Source organism: Gekko japonicus, unplaced genomic scaffold (genome assembly GCF_001447785.1).
Source record: "Gekko japonicus isolate JY-2015 unplaced genomic scaffold, Gekko_japonicus_V1.1 scaffold435, whole genome shotgun sequence".
NCBI classification, from domain to species: domain Eukaryota; kingdom Metazoa; phylum Chordata; class Lepidosauria; order Squamata; family Gekkonidae; genus Gekko; species Gekko japonicus.
Genome location: NW_015161417.1, coordinates 1,017,070 through 1,025,932, shown reverse-complemented (window position 1 = coordinate 1,025,932; position 8,863 = coordinate 1,017,070).

Below are 8,863 nucleotides of genomic sequence, written 5' to 3'. Positions count from 1 at the left end.
CCCTCCCTCCCTCCCTCCCCGCTTCCTCCCTCAATTCCTCAAAATTATCATTTGGAAAAAATGTGTCTCTGTTGATAGCTGACCTTATTGAAAGAAAGGTTCAACAAGTCCCTCAGTATTACTTATACCCTAAATTCTGTTTAGATGCTACAATGTGTTTATATTCACCCTGTTTGATAATATTTTGGCATTCTCTAGAATAGCTAGCCCCAAAATCTCAACGTTTGGTTTTCACTCACTGACAACTGGTGAGAATCATTAATTCTGTGTAGCTGTCATTCTGTACACCATATGGCACCATGTTCATTCATGGTGTAACCACCATCAACAACAGTGAGAATATGGCGTTGGATCTTATGGAACTTTCCCACTAATAGTAGCAGTTTTGTTTAACATTAGATGCCTTCTGCTTCTTCAAGAGTTTCCTCCCTGAGCCACGACATATAAAGAGAATATATTTAAGATGTTCTACAGGTGGCACTGGACCCCAGATAAACTCTCCAAATGTTATAAGAATGTCTCAGATAGTTGCTGGAGATGTAAAAATAACATAGGAACTTATTACCATACTTGGTGGAGATGTGAAAAAATATGTAGCTTTTGGAAAATGGTTAAAAACCTGATAAAAGAGATAACAGACATAGAATTGCAAAACCGTCCCGAAACGTTTCTTTTGAACATGATACCAGATATATTGAGCAAGGACGATCACTGTGTTATTTTATATATTCTCACAGTAAGCAGAATCCTTGTAGCCAAGAATTGGAAAACTGATAAATTACCTAGAAAAGATGAGATAGTCGAGAAAATCCTGGAAATAGCGGAATCGGACAAATTAAATCAAATATTAGTAGGGAGAGATGACAAAGTTTTTAAGAAAAGGTTGAACAAGGTAGATAAATGGATGGGGGGAAATGTATAATGTACACTCAAAAGATTGTTATGTAAAACTGAACTTCTTTTTTGTTTGTTTTTTGTAATGGAAAATACATAAATAAAACTTTTTTTAAAAAAGAGTTTCCTCCCTGGACACAAAGCTCCTTGCACTGGAGGAAAACACCATCATTAGCTCAAAAGGGCCATAGGATCCAACTCAATAATAACATTGTGAGTGCATCAGTTTTGCACCGATAGTATATAGTGTTTGCTTTCTAGAATGGCTTGGCTATATATATTTTAAAAGGATGTTCTTCTCTATATTGAATTTTAATAAAATGTAAGTTTAAAATTACAAAAGACAATGCCTCGATTTCCAGACTGAGTCTGTTATTAGTTTATACACCACACTTGAATAATATCTTCTGACTGGTATTCGATACTATTTTTATGTCTTCCCCAGACTGTACGCTTTCTTTATTGCTCTTCAGCATTAAGGAGAGAGACATGAGGCTTACATACACACCAGCTTTTTATCTCAGTAATAATTAGTGTTTTGAGATAGTTGGCCATGGAGGCCTCATTCAGATTTTTTTTTTAGCTTTATTTTATTCCTTGCACATTTTTTGTAAATTAACTGTATAAGCAATTTGCTGGTCTGAGTTTCTGAGGGCATACCAAGCCACTGTGAACTCTACTGCTTGTTCACATTCACTTTCTCTCTCTCTCTCTCTTTCTCTCTCCCCCTCTTTCTCCCTATTGTTTGATTTATTACCATTCTCTGGTAGTTTGGACATGTGCTTCTTCCTCCACAGATTCCTAGAGCAAATGCAGACAATGGCCATGCTGATTCTTGCACAATTCCCATAATCAGTTTTTAGTGTATAGAACCACAGGATGAGAGTGTATATCCTTTCAAGGATTTTTTTTTCCTTTTGTGTCAAGGTAACCACTCTCCATTCTCAAGAAATGCTGTGAATCGGTTTTTCAATTTCTTGTGTGTGTCCAAATGACATAAAAAACACCAGCCCACATTATGTATTTTTAACTTTCTTTTCTTTTCTTGGTATTTTTGCATATGTGTGCGTGTAGCTGGAAGTCATGGCGACCTCTGGTGATTCCTCCTGGGGCATGGAGGATGTTCAGAGAAGTGGCTTGATAGCCTGCCTCTGCCTCCCGGCCCTGGATATTCTTTGGAGGTCTCCCATTCAAATGCTTGACAGAGACAGCCCTGCTTAGCTTCTGAGATCTGATGAGGCTTGTCAGGGCTATCCAGGTCAGGACACATTGTAAAGTCTATTTGTGGCTTAAAATACATCATATTTATGGTGTTTTGTTTCAGCTCCCACCCTCCAGTGGTTCAGGAGTTGCTTTGTCCTCACCTCCTTTTCCAAGTAAGGAAGACTCTGAGCTTGTTGGAGGGGGCATGTTGGGAGGCTGGGCTCCCTGTCAATCAAGAAAAAGAAGAGTAGGCTTTTATACTACACTTTTGTCTACCTTAAGGAGTCTCAAAGTGACTTATAATTGTCTTTCCCTTCTCCCCACAACAGGCACCTTGGGAGGTAGGTGGGGATGAGAGAGTTCTGAGAGAATTGTGAATGGCCTAAGGTCACCCAACAGGCTTCATGTGGAGGAGTCAGGAATCAAACCCAGTTCTCTAGATGAGAGTCTGCCACTCTTAACCACTTAGGGTTACCAGCCCCCAAGTCCCAGCAAGGGTTTCCCTGCTTTGGGGGGCCTTGATCTGCCAGCCAGCTGTCCAGCAGGGGAAACCCCACCCCCAAATATGGACATTATTGTGTGATGCCCCCAGCACAATGACATCACTTCCAGGTGACACGCACGGTGACACTGTAGTTTGGGGGGGAAACTCTATGGTTTTGAAGCCAAAAAACCATGGAGTTTTGGCCAGAAACCAGAGCATTACATGCAACATTGCCGACACCATGACAGCACTTCTGGGTGATGTCATTGCGTCAGGGACACCCCTCAAATCCCCCCACCATGACAGCAAGGGGACCTGGCAACCCTATAACCACTACACCACACTGGCTGTCAAAGACAAGGAGCAACAAATCTTATAAGCTTGTTCCTTCTCTATATCGGCACCTGCCTTTTGGAGATGGCCAGCTGCGCATCCCAGTATTTTGGCAAGGTGGGAATAGCTGGTGAAGCAGGAATTTTCTTAGACTCTTTCAGATTGGCCAAGAAAGGGTTATTTTTCACTTGCTTTGCTTCTTCAGAATTCTGGGATGGATTCCATCTGTTTAGGTGGGGTGTTCTAATAAGACATGGTTAAAACTGGTTAAGCTTTACTGGGATTGGCTGAAACAGTGTGGCCTTTTGCTTGTGTTAAGGGACTATGGCTGAGGACAGACTGGCAGTATGAAGTGCGAGGGAGGTGGGGCAAAAAGACCCGGACCAAGTTGTGCCAGGGATTCCCAGCCACACTGCACCTACTGATGCAGGAGCATACCGGGGAGGAGGCACAAGGGAGCGTTCGCACTGTTGGCCCGCCCCTGGTGGAGGTGCAGCTGTAAGTGGCTTCTTTCATTCCAGCGACATACGCATAGGGACATAGACGCATATGCGCAGCACCACAGCAATGCAGCTTGTTTGCGGCTTTTAGCATGCACACTTCTAGGAAGCGGGATCAATGCGCTCTCCAGGGTTTGCTACAGCTTTCACCTGGTACTTTTAAAACTCGGTAGGGAATCATCATAGGACAGGTTGAGTATGGCTGGGGAATGCCTGACGGCTGTGGCTGCGTGAACCGGCCCCTTTGATCCATTTGTGAAACGTGCCTCTAGTGGGCCAAACTGCCAGTCTGTACTCAGCCTATGTTGTGCACCTTGAGACATCTTATGATGTGGGAAGCTTGCCAAACCAGCCCCTCATGGCTTACCAGTCAAGGAGGTTGGGCTTCACCAGTTGAACTCTAGTGTTTGCCAGCAGGGGGAGAAGGTGGTGGAGTAACAGCCTCTCTCAGCATACCTTGGTATGTAGGCCATGAAAAGCAATTGGTGGATTGCTTGGAGCGAGGGTGGGTTTGCCTATTAATGCTTGCATACTTCTGGCAGTCCATTAGGTAGGTGCCCATACTAGGTAAGACTCAAATCAGTTTAATAAATTAATTCCACTTGAACCCAACTTAGTGTGTGACATCTTTATTTTGGAGATAGTGGGGCAATGGCTAAAGACCCAGAAGTAAATCCCAGATACGTCAGAATTTTCATCTACAATTGATACATCACATATCTCATCACTTCTTTCCAGGAAAACAGTACAGCAAGCATTCCCTAGATCCCCTGATTTAGTAGCCATATTTCTTGTGAATATATTTGAACAAAATTAATGTTTTTTTGCAACGTATGCTGAAGAATGAGGTAAAATAGTAGTAGCAAGTCTCAAAGATGTATGCTTAGATTTTTGTAACAGAAATGAAAGGACACAAGACAACACAATATTTATACATTCTTGATTTAGAGCTCAAGTACATTATGAGTGGGAGATCCATTATATCTTACTCTCCCCCCAACAAAAAACCCTAATTACATCTTTGGTAGGTGGTGATTTACACCAGGCAACACAAACACACTGGGCTGGATCGTGACACCTTCTACCAAGTCTTCAAGAGTCTCCTTCAAGACTCTTATTCATTAGAAAGTCAGTCTCTTTAGGAAAAATGTGTCTTTGTTGAAGGAAGACTTAGGCTACGGTCACACACACAAAATAATCCACTTTCAATCCACTTTCAATGCCCTTTCCAACTGGATTTTGCCAGTTCACACAGTAAAAATCTAGTTAGAAAGTGCATTGAACATGGATTGGAATTTTGTTACCAGAAGAGTCATAATAAGACCCAACTTTAAAGAAGGGAGTTATAGGATCCAGACCATTCACAGCAACACTTCTCTGATTTTTACAGCATCCCTGTGGGGATGTTAATTAGCAGAATAAATAAGTAAAAGGATATCCCACCTCACATCTCATTTGGCATTTATTCTACTCCACAGCACAGTGATCTGCTGCAAATCTCACAAAAAGGGTACGCAGCAAAACATATCCACACTTCTCTTCTTCACCTCCCTTTCAAAGCCCACTTTTTTCAGCAATGCCGTGTCTGAAGCTCTGGTGCCTACCCAAAACTACATGATACCCTAATACATTTAAATTAAACAAAGTCTATCTATGAGGAGAATCAGTGTGCTATAGTGGTTAGTGTGTCTAACTAGGACCCGGTTTCCCTTCACTATGTAACTCACTAGGTGATCACAGGTTAGTGAGCAGAAGCTTCCTCACAAGGTTATTATGAGGATAGAAAGATGGCATGCGGTTAACACAAATGATCATGAAACCAACATACACATTTGTGCTGATTCGGACATAGCTCAGTTCTTTGCACTTAGTGTTTGTATTTCCAAAATGTTTGCATATTCTGCATGAAAACTGGGCCCCACCTAGGGTTGCCAGCTCTGAGTTGGGAAATAGCTGGAGATGTGGGGGTGGAACCTGGAGACAGCATTGTTTGGGGAGGGGAAGGACCTCAGCAGCACATAGTTTCATAGAGTCCACCCTCCAAAGCAGCCATTTTCTCCAGGGGAACTGATCTTGGTCACCTGGAGATCAACTGTAATAGAGGGAGATCTCCAGGCCCCACCTGGGGGTTGGCAACCCCAGCCCCACCTGGGGGTTGGCAACCCCAGCCCCACCCTTGAATCATTCCTAGGGATTGTCCCAGCCAGCCTTACTATAAGATTTCTGTGAGTACCTCATTGCCTATTGCTCTGTCAGTCCCACTGATTACTCCTTTGACCCACTGTGAGTTTCTGATCCAATATAAATATGGTGGCACCCCTTAAAATTAGATTAGGGCAAAACCCCATTTTTATTAAAAGATTTACCTTTCACAGACTCTGTTTTCTAAGTAGATGTTAATTATAGCTGGAGTTTTTTTCCCAGACAATCAGCTTTTAATTTGCTTTCTTCAACTGATTATAATATTAAAGGAATCCCCCCTTCATGAATTCAGGCTGACCTTAATTAAATCATGGCTTTTCGAGACAGCCTGATTAGCACTTACTGTCCCTTACTTATTGCAAAAAATGAAGCGTATAAACCTAATTCCCCAACCTTCTCTCATTTCCTGAAATTATTTGTATGGGGTTTTTAAATACCTTCTCATGCTGCCACTGTCCACCATCCTCCCCCTGCCCAATGGTTCTGAAAATTTCCTATCCTTTTTTTTTTTCCCTCCTTCAGAATTCCGGGATGGATTCCATCTGGCCCTGGAGCTTTGTTAATCTTCAGACAATCTAATATCCTGATCATCTGTTCTGGCATGATCCTGATTTCCCTCAGTATTTCTGCATTCTCTCAAGGGAAATTTCTGTCTGTTTCCAGCATCTGTCCCGCATCTTCTTTTGTGAACATTGAGGTAAATCATTAAATTAATGTCTAGAGCGCCTGTCAATAAATTACCCTAGTATCCTTCTTTATAGACTGCTCGTTGCTATGGTGTTTAGAATTTCCTTTCCAGCCCTGCTTTATTTCAGTCTGATCCACAACTCGGTGAACTCAACATTCTTGGTTTTCAGCCTGTTCAGACCTTTTGACATCAATTGATTTAAATGGATTTAAATCCAAGTACTTTAATGTAAATGAATTGTGAATCTGACAGGCTGTCCTCTAAGAAACAATCACAGTGACTTTCTAGTTCACATTATTTATGTATTGCAGTGGTGTTCAATGTGCAAAGCCAGACAGGAACATGTTCTTAAGGCTAATAGCCACCGACTTCTTCTGAAGTCCTTCCTTCACATTTCCCTCTATCCCCAACATCTCTTCCCCCACCCCAGTCCCAAATTCTGGCCTTCCTTACAGCAGCAACCCTGTCCCTAGAGCTGCCTCTCATGGCCTGTCTCTTTCCCACAACTTCTGCCTTCTAGGCAGCTTCAGCTTCATTGCTACTACTTTTGATGCTTCTTTATCTCAGTGGATGAACCTCTGTTTGGCACCCAGAAGATCCCAGGTTCAATCCTCAGCATCTCCAGTTAAAAAGACCAGGTAACAGATAATGTGAAAGACCTCCACCTGAGACTCTGGAGAGCCATTACCAGTCTGAGTAAACAATACTGACCTTGATAGATGTAAGTCAGCTTCATGTGTGTTCTGCAATTTCTAGTAGGGTTGCCAGGTCCTTACAGGGGGCTTCAGTCTTCTTCCTTGAGTCTTCTATGGTTACCATAGAGTTTTCTCCCAAATGCTAGAGCATCACCCGCATGATGTACCCTGCACAATGATGTCACTTTCATGTGACATCATCGTGCCAAGCACATCAAGTGTGGATGGGGCTGCTCAGGGGCGGGGCTCCCCCACCAGCCTTCTGGGTGATGGCAAATTTGGGGCCCTGACAGTGGGGGAACCCCCTGCCCCACTCGGGGGGATGGCAACCCTAATTTTTAGGGACACAAACATACAGACTCTAAGTAATTATTTTAATTCTATTTCCATTCACTGCTGCTTGTTTCTTCATCCCATATATTGCTCAAAAGTCACCATTCACACATAACACACATACAATATAGACAGAATCAAACTGAACCTCGGGGGCCCTTGGAGCTAGCAACTGATGTTGTTTTCTTACTGTGTTTGAATTGGATCTGGATTCTGTGAGTGGATCCAAAGGAAATCTTCATCTAGGGGTCCCAGCTGGCCTAGGTAGTATTCCCTCCAAGGAATATGAAAACCTCATTAGCAGTGAGGTAAATAGAAAGGTTCCAGACATGGAACCAGAAGATTTCTTACTTGTGCTGATACATCTTCTGCTGCCAAATTCAAACATTTTAAGAATGTTTAAACTCCACTTTAAAAGCCTTCCCAGCTTCCACATTCAACATTAGTTTTCTTCCTCTTACCAGTTTCTCTTTTTCAAAACCCTGCCAGAAGCCAACAGTCATTCCCACCTCACACAATATGTTTAAAAGGTGGTTTCTGATAACAGAGAATTGAAGAAAGAGGGTGGAAGTTCAGGAAACATGAGAAAAGACACTAATGTATAAGATTCATATTATCTTGTTCCTGCATAACTACAAAACCACCTTCTAAACACATTGTGTTAGGTGGGAATGGACTGTTGACTTCAGGCAGGATTTTAGCAGAAGTTATGCGTGAAGAAGATAATATGAATTTTATATGGTAGTGTCTTTTCTCATGTTTCCTGAATTTCCACCCTCTTTCTTCAGTTCTCTGTTATCAGTTTTGATGTGTCTTATATCAGTATCCATCTCAATCTCTTCCCTGACACAGACTTTCAACTGAGCAAGAAATGACCTCTCAGGCTGGCATGAAGGATAATTTCAACCAGTGCAGAAAATTAAAGTAACAACTAATATTAAGATATTAACAAACTGGTCTCTAATGTGTGTTCATTTGCTTTGCGTGTAAGTTGAAACAATAAAAAGGAAGGCAGTACTTAGGAAGAGGAGGAAATGAAGCTAAATAGCTGATATACATTTTAAAGACCAAATTTAAAGTAATGTGCCCGAGTTTTGAATAATATGTTCAAGAGGGGAGGACATTCAGAATGTCTTCTAAAGCACAAGGCTCCATGGTTCATTTCAGCCATGTTTCTTTATGCACAAATGGCCCCTATCTCTGTTAGGCAGTCAGGGGTGTACAATCACAAAACAAGGTGGACTGTGACAGAAAGGGACATGACCTGTTCCAGTACACAAAATACATGCATCAATGGCCTTCATTTGAGGAGTGGGAAAAGTAAAAAGAGGAGCTGTAAAATGTCAACCTGCTCAAATGGAGCTTTAACTTCCAATAAAAGCCCATAAGCTGCATGAGTTTTATCAGGTCTTTTAATATGTAAGCAAGAGGGAATTCAGCCAAGTATACTAATGGCCATAAGACGCAATAAGAATACTGACTTAAATAACAGAAAGAGAGTGCTTCTTGATAGAGACACTGGCCCTACTCC